The sequence below is a fragment of the Biomphalaria glabrata genome, chromosome 12, assembly GCF_947242115.1.
Source record: "Biomphalaria glabrata chromosome 12, xgBioGlab47.1, whole genome shotgun sequence".
In the NCBI taxonomy this organism is placed as follows: domain Eukaryota; kingdom Metazoa; phylum Mollusca; class Gastropoda; family Planorbidae; genus Biomphalaria; species Biomphalaria glabrata.
The window spans coordinates 25,443,108-25,455,843 of record NC_074722.1 but is presented as its reverse complement, the minus strand read 5'-3'; positions in this window follow the sequence as shown (position 1 = coordinate 25,455,843).

Below are 12,736 nucleotides of genomic sequence, written 5' to 3'. Positions count from 1 at the left end.
ACCCCTCAGCCACCGCGCCCCCTTTTCTTGTGTTATATACAACGTTTATTATTACGCTTCCCAAACATTTTCATACATGTTCTTACGTTGCTCCTGATAGTTCCTACTGTATAGGAGTCTGATCCCAAGTTGCGATTGATAAAAGTTACCTTAAGAAATTCTATGAAACAAAACAGGTGGACTTTATTTTCTGTTTTCTCTATTGAACAAGAAAAAAACCCAGGTTTACAAATAGATGCACTTGTTTCAAAGTTTGCTAGTCGGAAGCTCTAAAAAAACTGTATTGGTTAATAAACCTGGTACCCACTGGTAAAATAGTTAATCTATTGCTAGGTAATAAATGGAAACAGAAAGATACCTCTATTTAGTCAATGTTTAACAGTTGTCAAGTTTTGTTTAAAAACGTATATTTGAGTAACAAGAAAATGTGTAATAAATGTTAGTTAATAAGAAACCTCTGATAGTCTTATATTATTATAAGCATCGAGTGTAATGACACTAGAGCGTTACACTCAAAGGGAGGTAGTTCTTGCAATACAATATCTATTTGTAAATATACGATATTCAATACTTCAATAAACATGTACAAAACAGTCTGACTCGATACAGATACTGTCCTCCTCCTATTACATGAGAATGGCCCACCACAATATTCTTGAACCCGGACCTGAGGCTACCTTACTACGTCACTGGTTTGCGGAGCATAACACTTGGAGAATGTAATACATCCAGGAGACCGCTGGTTCTAAATCCAATTCATTGTCTTCGTCCAACACACTGAGAGTTATTGGCTTCCTATGTCTTTAAATAGTATGACATTGTTTATTTACAGTTCCACCGTTCTATAGTATGACCTATGACCTAGGTTTTCAGACAAGTGTAGGAAGAAACTTCCTAGTTATTTGTAAAAATAAAATGTTTTGTAAAATGTTTTGTAAAATGTTTTGTAAAATGTTTTGTAAAATGTTTGACATGTTTTGGATGTTCCTTCAGAGTTGAAGATACATTTTTGTTCATTGTCCTAACTTCCTACAGTACGACGGGAGATGGCAGTGGGTCGGGTATGAACCCGACCGACAGTGCAGCGTGCACACAGCACGACCAGGCAGCCATGCCTAGGCAACAAGACTACTTCTGTTAAAGTAAAGTCTTACCAGGAAGATATTAAACAAACAGATAGATTTAAAAAAAAAAGAAATACACATTGAAGAAATGGAAATCTTACGAATGAAAATGTATGTTTTTATACAAACTCTCATTACAATGCGCCTAAAAAGATAGATTTAGATGATAGCTTTAGCCAGATTCTCTCCACAATGCTTCTATGCAACCTAGATATGTCACATTACTAAGACTAAGACTGCTTTATTTTAAAGTGATTTGCGGACCAAGTTGATACAATTGCAGATTTCTTGTATATTTAAGCTCACGAAGTCAGTTAGCATCCTAATTTTCATTTGTGTGTGTGATAATACATTATACAAATCAACATCAAGTGGCTTATCCCGACCCGCAAGTCTTAAACAAAAACATGATACACGTTTTTTTTATGATTAAAAGTTTGGCCTTGGTGGAAAGTCCTGAACTGGGCCATAATAGATTGTTCCCTCTACTCCTTAGGGCGAATCATTGGCTCCCAGACTCCAAAGGCTTATTGGGATTAGACCCAGAATTCAAATTAATTTTAAAAAGCTTATATCAACTCCTTCTGTCTGTCTGGTAAAAAAATGTGTACACGATATTTCTCCAACACCCAATCTCGGATCAGGCTGAAAATTTTCACAATTATTTCTTTTACCTGACAACACAAGAATCTTTAAGAAATTAGTTGATAAATTATTGGTTAGGTAATTAATTATTTTGTTTAGTATCTCAAACAAGGTAACTGATTTGTACTTGACAAAAAGCTGAATTAGTCCCCCTTTATACATCGACGTCTGATTCTCAGTGAACGCAACATGAAAAATAAGATGAGACTCTAGAAACAATAGAGTACTCTCTTCTCTGTTCATAGGCTGTCCACTAGCAGAGTGGTTACCGTGTTGGCTTGAGAACCCTGAGAAGTCTGAAGCCATGAGTTTGAATTTAGGTCGTTACCCCGTTTTTTATTTTCATAAATGCCTTTTTAATTGTTAGTCTAGATCTATTACAAATTTAATTACATGACTGATACAAACTAATTGATACAAGCAAGCTTATTATAAGCTTTGGACGGTCACTCGAACCTTGAAATCAAGAGAGTTATGTAAAGAAAACGTGGAGTTTAAGTATAAGAAATCAATACTATGTAACATGTTAGTAATATTTTTACAAAGCTTAAATCAACTCACTCTGTCTGTCTGTGTCTGGTAAAAAGTTTGTACATGTTATTTCTCCCTTACCCAATCTCGGATTAAGCTGAGGAGTCACACAAAACGAGAATCAATAATAAACAAGGTTACAGAGACAGTTTGTGTGGAAACACAAACTCAAAATCGGCCCTCGAAGTGGTCCACCCAGGCAGGTAAAAAGTCAGGTTTCAATATTTTCAGAAAGAACACCATAATGAAATTCTATCAAAGACAAATGACAGAGAAGAATGGAGAAAGATGGTTGACAGATCTTGTGTGGTTGTTACGGTCGTAGCGCAGCACGGTGTGCATGAATAATGGTGCGAATTTGTGTAATGAATGGAAAGGATGTTGAAAAGGGGAAGCCGGGAGGAATTGACAGGAAGAGGAATGAAATGTTCGGATTTACATAACTTGTTGTAATATTAAAGTATTTATAGAGTAATAACCTGAGAGTCTATTATTATTTCGAAGAGTCTTGTGTCGTAACAAGTGGCGCCCAACGGAAAAGGCAAGACCTGCGTTATAACGGTATCTAATTCCTGTCTACGGAGGTATTACTAGTACTACAAAGTGTAACAAAATCTCTAGATCTCTAGATCTATTAGGATTGAGAGAGTTAGCGTCATCTAAATCTCTAAAGCTATGTACTAGACTCACTGGTAAACATAAACCTTTAGTTGAAACTTAACTAAAAACATTATTGCTGAATTAATCAACTGGATTAACATTTAAATCTAGATTTATATCATTATAATTATTATGACGGCCCATTCTCTACATTCACCAATGTGAAAACGTACATCTTCATTGGTCTGGCGGGTCATAGTTCTCAACAATAACCTTTAACATTCAATATTAATGGAAATTTGTACGATTATTAGCACTGCTGTGGGCAACACTAGTGAATTTTGACTACGGTGGAGAACAGTGCCCATTTAGGACCAACGGATATACACTGACCACGGCATATAGACAAACAACGAAAGATTCATATCACCGGCGGAGAATATACACTAGCATTGGAAGTTATACCAGCAGGAAGAAGAGTATTACGGGAAGTAGATACATATTTGTATTCGAGTAACATTAAACGTTTGGTTCATTACATTACATTTAGATATGAACATTGTTTCCAGGCATTAAGTATAGGAGAATCAAATATATTTAATGGATATGGCCAGATAACTCGATAAAGAAAAATTACAAATGGCGGATAAAGCTGAAATAGTTGCTTTGAAAGAAGAAGGGAGACTATTGGAATTAGAAGGAGCAGAGCTGAGAAAATATGTACAAAAAAGATTAATAGAAAGAGAGAAACTAGGCAAGGAAAAGGAAATAGAGAAAGAGAAGTTAGCCATGGAAAAGGAAATAGAGAAAGAGAAGTTAGCCATGGAAAAAGAAAGAGAGAAAGAGAAGTTAGTCATGGAAAAGGAAATAGAGAAAGAGAAGTTGGCTATCAGTAAAGAGAAATTATTTACGGATAAAGAAATTGAGAAAGAGAAGCTAGCTATTGAGAAAGAAAGGTTAGCCATAGAGAAAGAAAAGTTGGAAATAAAAAAAGGAAAAGCTGAAGAGCAAGGTACTGGAAAGAAAAATGACGTGTCTGGAAATAAATTGTCAAAATATAAAGGTACAATGTTTGATGAGAATAAAATAGACATAGATATTTTCTTAAAGAAGTTTGAAATTGAAATGAAAGAATTGGCTTTTCCTGAAGATAAATGGACATTTTTGTTATCGAAGTCATTTGCAGCGGAGGTACCGTCAAAGATCTGCATGAATCAGAATAATTACCAAATAGTAAAGGAGCAATTACTACGAACATTTGGAAAAACTGAGGCGTTTTATCGTCAACAATATGTTAATTGCACCATTGAAACCAACGAGGATCCCCAAACATTTTTAGACAAGATGAATAGCTACTTTGACAATTGGACAGAGTCATCAAAAATAGAGAAGACGTTTGATGGACTAAAGGTATTTCTTATGCTGGATAAAGTCATTTATGAGAGTCAGGACGAACTAAAAATATTCCTGCTGGAGAGAAAGCCAAAATCTGTAGATGAGATTGTAAAATTAACAAGGGCTTACAAAGTGGCACATCCTGAAAAAAAGTTAAACAGAGGTAGCGATATTGAAGAAATAGTAGCATTTAATAGAGCTAGAGAAACACAAGACAGTTATAGCAACAATAGAAGATTTAGATATGAAGGACAGAATAGGTTTAGAGGACAAGGAAGGAGCCAAATAGATAGTAGACAAGGCCAGTATAATAGCTACAGAGGGAGATATCAAGGAAACAGACAGGGAAGATATGATGGCAGAAGAAATGGAAGAGATCAAAGTTTGTCGTTATTGTCGAGTTCGGGAAGTCTAGATTGTTTTCAAACATTTGTAGGAAATAAGGCTGCAAGAACGATAAGGGACACTGGAAGCACTATTGTTGGAATAAACCGAAAATTGGTTGAAGATCATGAATATACTGGAAAAAACAAAGCATGTATTATGTTTGATGGTAAAACAGTTCGATTACCCGTAGCCCGAGTGAACATTAAAACACCGTATTATACCGGGAGCGTAGAGGCATGTGTTATAGACCATGATCAAATTGATTTGATTATTGGCAATATACCAAACATAAAGAAGTGCACGGAAAATGAGATAGCAGTTTGGAAAAATTGTTGTGGAATGGCCACTACTCGATCCTGTAGTAAAGATGTAGAGGAAGGAGATTTGGCAAAGTTGTTCGAGTTATCAACTATGGAAAAAGAGCAAGATGAAGAACAAGATGAAAACACAGAAACAATTGAAATCAAAGACATAGGATTTAACAAAGAAAAATTTATCACAAAACAAAAAAATGATCCAGAGTTACTCCAATTAGCAAAGAAAGGAGGTAGAGGAGGAAGATTCTATGTAGAAAGAGGAACTCTTGTTAGAGAGATTGAATGGCATGGAAAAAAAGTAATCCAGTTTGTGGTACCCAGAGAATTCAGGCAGCTTGTAATGGAAAATGGACACGATATAGCACACACAGAACATCTGGGATTACACAAAACGAAACAAAGAATATTTCAGAATTATTATTGGCCATCAATTAATAAGGACATAAAAAGTTATGTGACTTCGTGCCAACTATGTTCTAGAAAAGGAGCAAGAAACATAAAAGTACCATTACAAAGGATGGATTTACCAGATAGACCATTTAGTAAAATAGCGATTGATTTAATCGGTCCAATGCCAGTGGTATCAAATAGGGGTCACCGTTATATCCTAACTGTGATAGACGTGTGCTCCAGATGGCCGGAAGCTATCCCACTCAAACGAATTGAAGCCAGAGATATAGTACAAGCATTATATACGTTATTTACAAGATTTGGATTTCCTAGAGAAATATTGTCAGATAGGGACACTCAATTCAACTGTCAATTGGCTACAACATTCTTGAACATGTTTGGGATACAGCAAAGGTTTACAACCTCGTATTATCCACAGAGCACTTGTGAACGTTTTAATGTCAATCTAAAGAAATCATTATATAAAGTAATGGATGATAAACCCAAAGAGTGGGATATGGCAATACCGTCAATACTATTTGCATACAGGGAGAGTCGTAATGAAATAACAGGGTTTTCACCATTTCAAATGATTTATGGAGGAAATCCACGAGGTCCAATGACAATATTGAAAGATTTGATAATCCCACAGGATCATGTAGTAACTAATGACAGTTATGATATTGTGACAGAAACTAGAAATCAGATTATAAAGGCATGTGAAGAAGCGGATAGACAGATGCTAGAGAGAAATGAATTAGCACATTCCAGAGTGAATGAACATAGAAAAATGACGGAATTAGAGGTAGGACAAGATGTTTTGGTCTTACATAAGGATAACAATAATGCTTCGGGCACAAATTGGCTGGGACCATACAAAGTAGCAAGGAAAATTAGCGATATGGATTATGAAATAGACATTGATTCGATGTTAAAAATATTTCATGTGGATTTGCTAAAAGAATTTACACCAAGACAAAGAAGTGAAGAAAGGAGTAAGGATGAGTCAATGACAATGAGTGCCTGTGTGACGGAAGAAATGGAGACAGAGGAAAGGTTTAGACCAATAGAGACAGTGGCAACAGAAAGTAGGCAAACATGGAAGGATGTCATGGTGGATGGAGTTTCTCTTGATAGAGCTAAAGAAATCAAGGCACTAATTGAGGAGTATAAGAATATTTTTACGGATTTACCTGGGAAAACAAGTATTATAGAACATGATATCAAGTTAACTGGCAAAGTACCGAATAAACTGCCACAATATACGATCCCATTACACCATAGAGAAACATTACAGAAGGAAATTGATGAGCTACTAACACTTGGAGTGATAGAACCATCTAGTTCACCATGGGCTGCACCAGTCGTGCTTGTTAAAAAAAAGTGTGGCAACTTAAGATTGTGTGTGGATTATCGACAGTTGAATAAAGTCACACAATTTGATCCATTTCCAATGCCACAAGCAGAAGAAATGTTTACTAAGCTAAAAAATGCAAAGATTTTTAGCACGTTGGATCTGTCAAGAGGATACTGGCAAGTACCTCTAAAACAAGAAGCTAAACCATTATCGGCATTTAAGACACCTTCGGGCATATATCAATGGAATGTGATGAGCTTTGGCTTGGTAAATGCTCCAGCCACGTTTAACAGAATGATGGCCAAATTATTGAGCCATAGAAGAGACACAATTTGTTATTTAGATGATATATGCATTTTTAGTGAGCAATGGGATGAGCATATACAAAGCCTTAAAGAGGTTTTTAAAATTATCAAAGAAAACAATTTAACATTGAAACCAACAAAGATAAAAATTGGCCTAAGTGAAATTTCATTTTTGGGGTATAAGATTAAAAATGAGTACATTACACCATTGGAAGAAACTGTATCAAAAATATTGGACATTAAGGTACCAAAGACAAAGAAGCAAATTAGAAGCCTTTTGGGGTTATGCAACTTTTATAGAAAATTTATCGCAAATTTTTCAGAAATAATTGAACCACTAACAAATCTAACAAAGAAAGGAAAACCTAACAATATAGTGTGGACGGAGGAATGTCAAGAAGCACTGGACATAATTAAAACTTTCTTTTCTGGGGCACCGATTTTGAAATTACCTGACAATACTAAGGAATTTATTTTGGCTACAGATGCATCAGCCATTGCAATAGGAGGCTGTCTAATGCAAAAATGGAATGGTGTCCCACATCCTGTTTTATATGTGAGTAGAAAACTGACAACATCTGAGTTGAAATATGCTACCATTGAAAAGGAAGGACTAGCCATTGTATGGGGTATAACAAAATTAGGGTTCTACCTAATGGGAGCTAAATTTGAACTATGGACGGATCACGCTCCCTTGGCCTTCATTAATACAAATAAACTAGGGAACAACAGAATAGCCAGATGGGCATTGCAACTTATGGATTATAACTTTGAGGTCAGGACAATACCAGGGAAAGACAATGTGATAGCGGACACATTATCACGGTGTACCTAAGACGGAAAAGAAATGGAAGTAAGGAAAGGAGCTTGGCCACGTCAATTTTGTTTCTGTTGGTTGGTCAAAAGAATAATGTCAGTAAAATCATTTCGGTGAGAACACAATGAATAGCAGTGTAATGAATAGACATCTATAACAGATTGGAACATTTTGTAAATATACACATATTACATGTATATGTAATCGAAGACTGTATGGATTGACGAAGCTTTGTTACATGTGTGAGGTGTCGAGATATTAATATATGGTGTAATATTGAGAATTTGATGAAACCATTGTTAGAAATGTAAAATATAGTATTACAGTTACCAAGTTAATTATAGTTATAATTGTGAATTATGAGATTTACTCTGATTGATTCGTTGGGGAAGTCTGGACATTATACATTGGGATGGATATAAGTAATTTTGAACCTAAAATAATAATGTAAAGAATGATGATATTTAATTTTGCTGTTGGAGGGTTTTGTTGTCGTTGGTTTTTACCTGGTTTAAAAGAATGAGAATTAATGAAGATAATATAATTATATTGAACAGGGGTGTTACGGTCGTAGCGCAGCACGGTGTGCATGAATAATGGTGCGAATTTGTGTAATGAATGGAAAGGATGTTGAAAAGGGGAAGCCGGGAGGAATTGACAGGAAGAGGAATGAAATGTTCGGATTTACATAACTTGTTGTAATATTAAAGTATTTATAGAGTAATAACCTGAGAGTCTATTATTATTTCGAAGAGTCTTGTGTCGTAACAGTGGTGCTTCAGCGGTTCAGCAGACCAAAGGATTGTTGTGGGTTCATCTATTCTGACTTCACTTCTAACTCAATTATTACTTCAAATTAGCCACAGAACATTACAAGTTAAAAATATACTTGATAACAACTTTCACTGTTATAAAATGACACCTTTATTTATCACTGGGAAGTCCGTCTAGTCTTCATAAACGTCGCTATTTCTAACTAACATCCAAAACAAACTACTTCTATACTAACGCCATGTTGCTCTCCTGTTGGTCTAGTCTACTACGTCATTCGTTTGTCACACTACGTCACTACTTTTACCGTCGCTAAAACAATACACAATTTATTTGTCTAAGAAAACTAACATACTCTCTAAACTAGTACATAACAGGATAGGTGAAAATCAATGTGTGTGATAGTAAGTGTATGTGTTTTTAGTGGCTGGTAGTGCAGTGTGTGTGCCTGTGTATGAAATGACCAGTGGACTTGAGTGTACATGGATGAGTGAACAGCAGTGTGTCAGGACTGTGTGTAAAAGGAGGTCAGTTTAGAGAACAAGTGGCTGGAGTAAACAACATAAATAGAGACTAATACAATCATTGTGTTTATTGAAGCTCATGTTGTTGTAGTGTGTCTGTAAGTTAGATGTGAACCTGGTCTATCTGATGTCTTATAATGAATATCTAATTGATCTAATTGTTTTGTAAAAGGTCAATCTTTTATTCCCATCCTAAAAAATGAAAAACATTTTCATAAAAAAAAATAATTCATTTAGTAAAGTGTACTATTTCTGTAGTGTCCAACTTATATGCATACTAAATAGATTTTTTTCTCTTTAAAAAAACACTTTTTTTGTGTGTAAATGTAGTAGTTTGTATGACAGAATTTACATAACTTAGCAATACAAATGTAATATTATGGTGCCAGATTTTCACTATCTTTTCTAGTTTACGAGATCTAAACGGGACGGACGGACAGACGGACAGACAGACATTACACACAAAACTAATAGCGTCTATTCCCCTTTCGGTGGCCGCTAAAAAAAGAAATAAGCAATTAATTAATAACTATTGGTAATAATTTTTTTTTTTTGGTATTGAACAAGGGAAAGATTCTACAGATGTGGTGGCATAAGTTGAATTAGTCCCCTTTATACTTTGTGTAAAGAACTAGTTTGTCGCTTGAAAGTATTTCGCAAGCGCAGTCGTTAGTATATTAACTTGATGAGGCGTGAGCCCTCAAGATCGAATTAAGACGTACAATATTTTTTAAATGCATTTAAAAAGCGATCACGGTAACATTCACACAAATACCCCCTCTTTCAACCCTCCCACCCTTTTCCCATCTGGTCCAGACAAGTGATAGGAACATAGTGCATTGAGAAAGCTAAAACAAAAACAATTGCTAAAAATTCTAATCGCACATATTTTTTATTGTCTAGATCTAGAACTCTATTACAAAACTCGTTCGTTCCTTATTCGGTCAGACTATATCAACGCCACTCGTTGATCAGGAAACATGAAAAGGACCAAGATGCCTGTGTAGTAGCTGAATGAACTCTTTATGTTGTGTCTGTTCTATTTATGTGTATGTTTCTGTTGTGTTGTCTTTATATGAGAAAAGAGTCCTTCCTTGTAATCAGAACAAATTTCCATGAGGATCAATAAAACAGTCTTAGTGTTAGTCTTACAAATTTAATTACATGACCGATTCAAACTAATTGAAAAAATTACATTTTGTCTTTTTTAAAAGTAGTTTTTAATATTCTTTGGAAAACCTAAGTTCACTAAGAGAAACAAAAACAATAAAACAAAGTTACAAAGACAGTTTGTGTGGAAACACAAACTGAAAATCGGCCCACGAAGTGGTCCACCCAGGTAGGTAAAAAGGCAGGTTTCAATATTATCAGAATGAAATTCTATCAAAGACAAATGGCAGAGAAGAATGGAGAAAAAAAGGTTAACAGATCTTGTGTGGTGCCCCAGCGGTCCAGCAGACCAAAGGATAGGTGAAAGTGAATGTGAAGTTAGATGTGAACCTGGTCTAACTGATGACTTAAAGTGAATATCTAATTGATCTAATTGTTTTGTAAAGGGTCAATCTCTTATTCCTCAAGAAAAAAAAAACATTTCCGTAAAAATTTTTTTTTTCCTTTGGTTCAGTGCTCTACGCAGTCTACGGTATTTGTAGAGTACTACAGTTCACGCGATAATATGAAAAACTACTTATTAATTGTTGTTTTAAATTATGTCCAACTTAAATGCATACTAAATAGATTTTTTCTCTTGAAAAAAATAGTAAACATTTTTTTATTAGTACAGAACTTACACAACTTAACAATACAAATGTAAAAATAATATTTTATTGACAAAATATCTACATCCATTTGCATAAATGTGTTAAAAATATGGTAAATGGTCATCATCATCATCATCAAACTCCATTAGAGTGAGGGTTTGAGAGGCTCAAATCCTCTCTTGCAAAAGCCCTGGACAGAAACCCTGCTGTCTTGCGTAGAGCATGAATGTCGCCATACAGGTCGAGAATTTTGGGTTTCCCAGACCTGTCGAGACGGAGATCAGCAAGTCTGGGGCAGTCAAACAGAATATGAGGCACGGTTTCCTCTTCTTCCCCGCAGCGAGGGCACCGTGAATCGAAATTTGGCCATAGCCGAGAGAAATATGAGCCAACAGGACAGTGGCCTGTCCTGCACTGTGCTATAATAGCTTGCTCAGGCCTGGACAGCCTCCACCACGGGGAAGTGCGGTCAGGGCGCCTCATGCGCTCCTAGACTCCACGGGCTTTTTGGGACTTGTCCCAGCACTCAAACCACTTTTCCATTTCTGTTTTTTTGTATTATAGCCAGGGCTTGATGGTAAATGGTAATCTCCCCTATTAAAGAGCTTCCCTATTAATAGTGAACGGTTGTAAAAGTGGTGTATTTTTATGATCAAACTGCTTGCATAAGTGATTTAAAAAAATAGATTTTTTGCTTTCAGAAAAGAAAAAAGTAGCCGTTGTATCAGAACCTTGAATGGTCTAAAACATTATGGTGTAAGATTTTCAGCATCTTTTCTAGTTTACGAGATCTAAACGGGACGGACAGACATTCCACCCAAAACTAATAGCGTCTTTTTCCCTTTTGGGGCTAAAGCTTTCTCATTGTGCCATGATCCTATCACTTGTCTGGACCAGTTGTTAAGGGGGGAGGGGTAAGAAGGGGTCATCTTCTTCAATTTTTTTAAGTACATACAAAATGTGCACTCAAGGCTCAAGCGTCCTCAAGGGATCTAATTCAACTTATACCACAACGTCTGACAAGTACTATTTCTTTCGCTTGTTCAAGATAACAAACAAAATAATTAATTACAAATAGTCAACTAAATAATTGGTTACGTTTTTAAAATTGGTTCTTATGTTGTCAGGTAAAAGAAATAATTGTGCAAAATTTCAGCTTAATTCGAGATTGGGCGTTGGAGAAATAACGTGTATAAGCTTTTTACCAGACAGACAGAGTGAGTTGATAAAAGCTATGTAAACAAAGAAAATGTAACAATGGACACGGGAGAGGCAAATATAGTTTTGTAATAAAAGGTGGAATGGAAAGATGAAGATTATAGGAGAGGTTTAACAGCAGTAAGTAAAGGTTGTCAATGTGTGTGTTCGCCCCATACCTGTATTGCACTAACGTTCCACATTCCTAGCGCCATGACCTACATAGTCCCAGTAAACTACACCAAATTGGTGTGTGGACAGTATAAGCTTACTATGGGTAGGCTAACACAGTTATTAATAAAAATGAGCCCCCCCCCCCAATTTTGTTTAGTTATTGACTTTTTTAAAAGGTTCGAACTGTGTTTCATGTCAATAAGAGAATAGAGGCGACTACAATGACAATAAGAGAATGGAGGCGACTACAATGACAATAAGAGGATAGAGGCGACTACAATGTCAATAAGAGAATAGAGGTGACTACAATGACAATAAGAGAATAGAGGTGACTACAATGTCAATAAGAGAATAGAGGCGACTACGATGGCAATAAGAGAATAGAGGCGACTACAATGTCAATAAGAGAGAGGCGACTACAATGACAATAAGAGAATAGAGG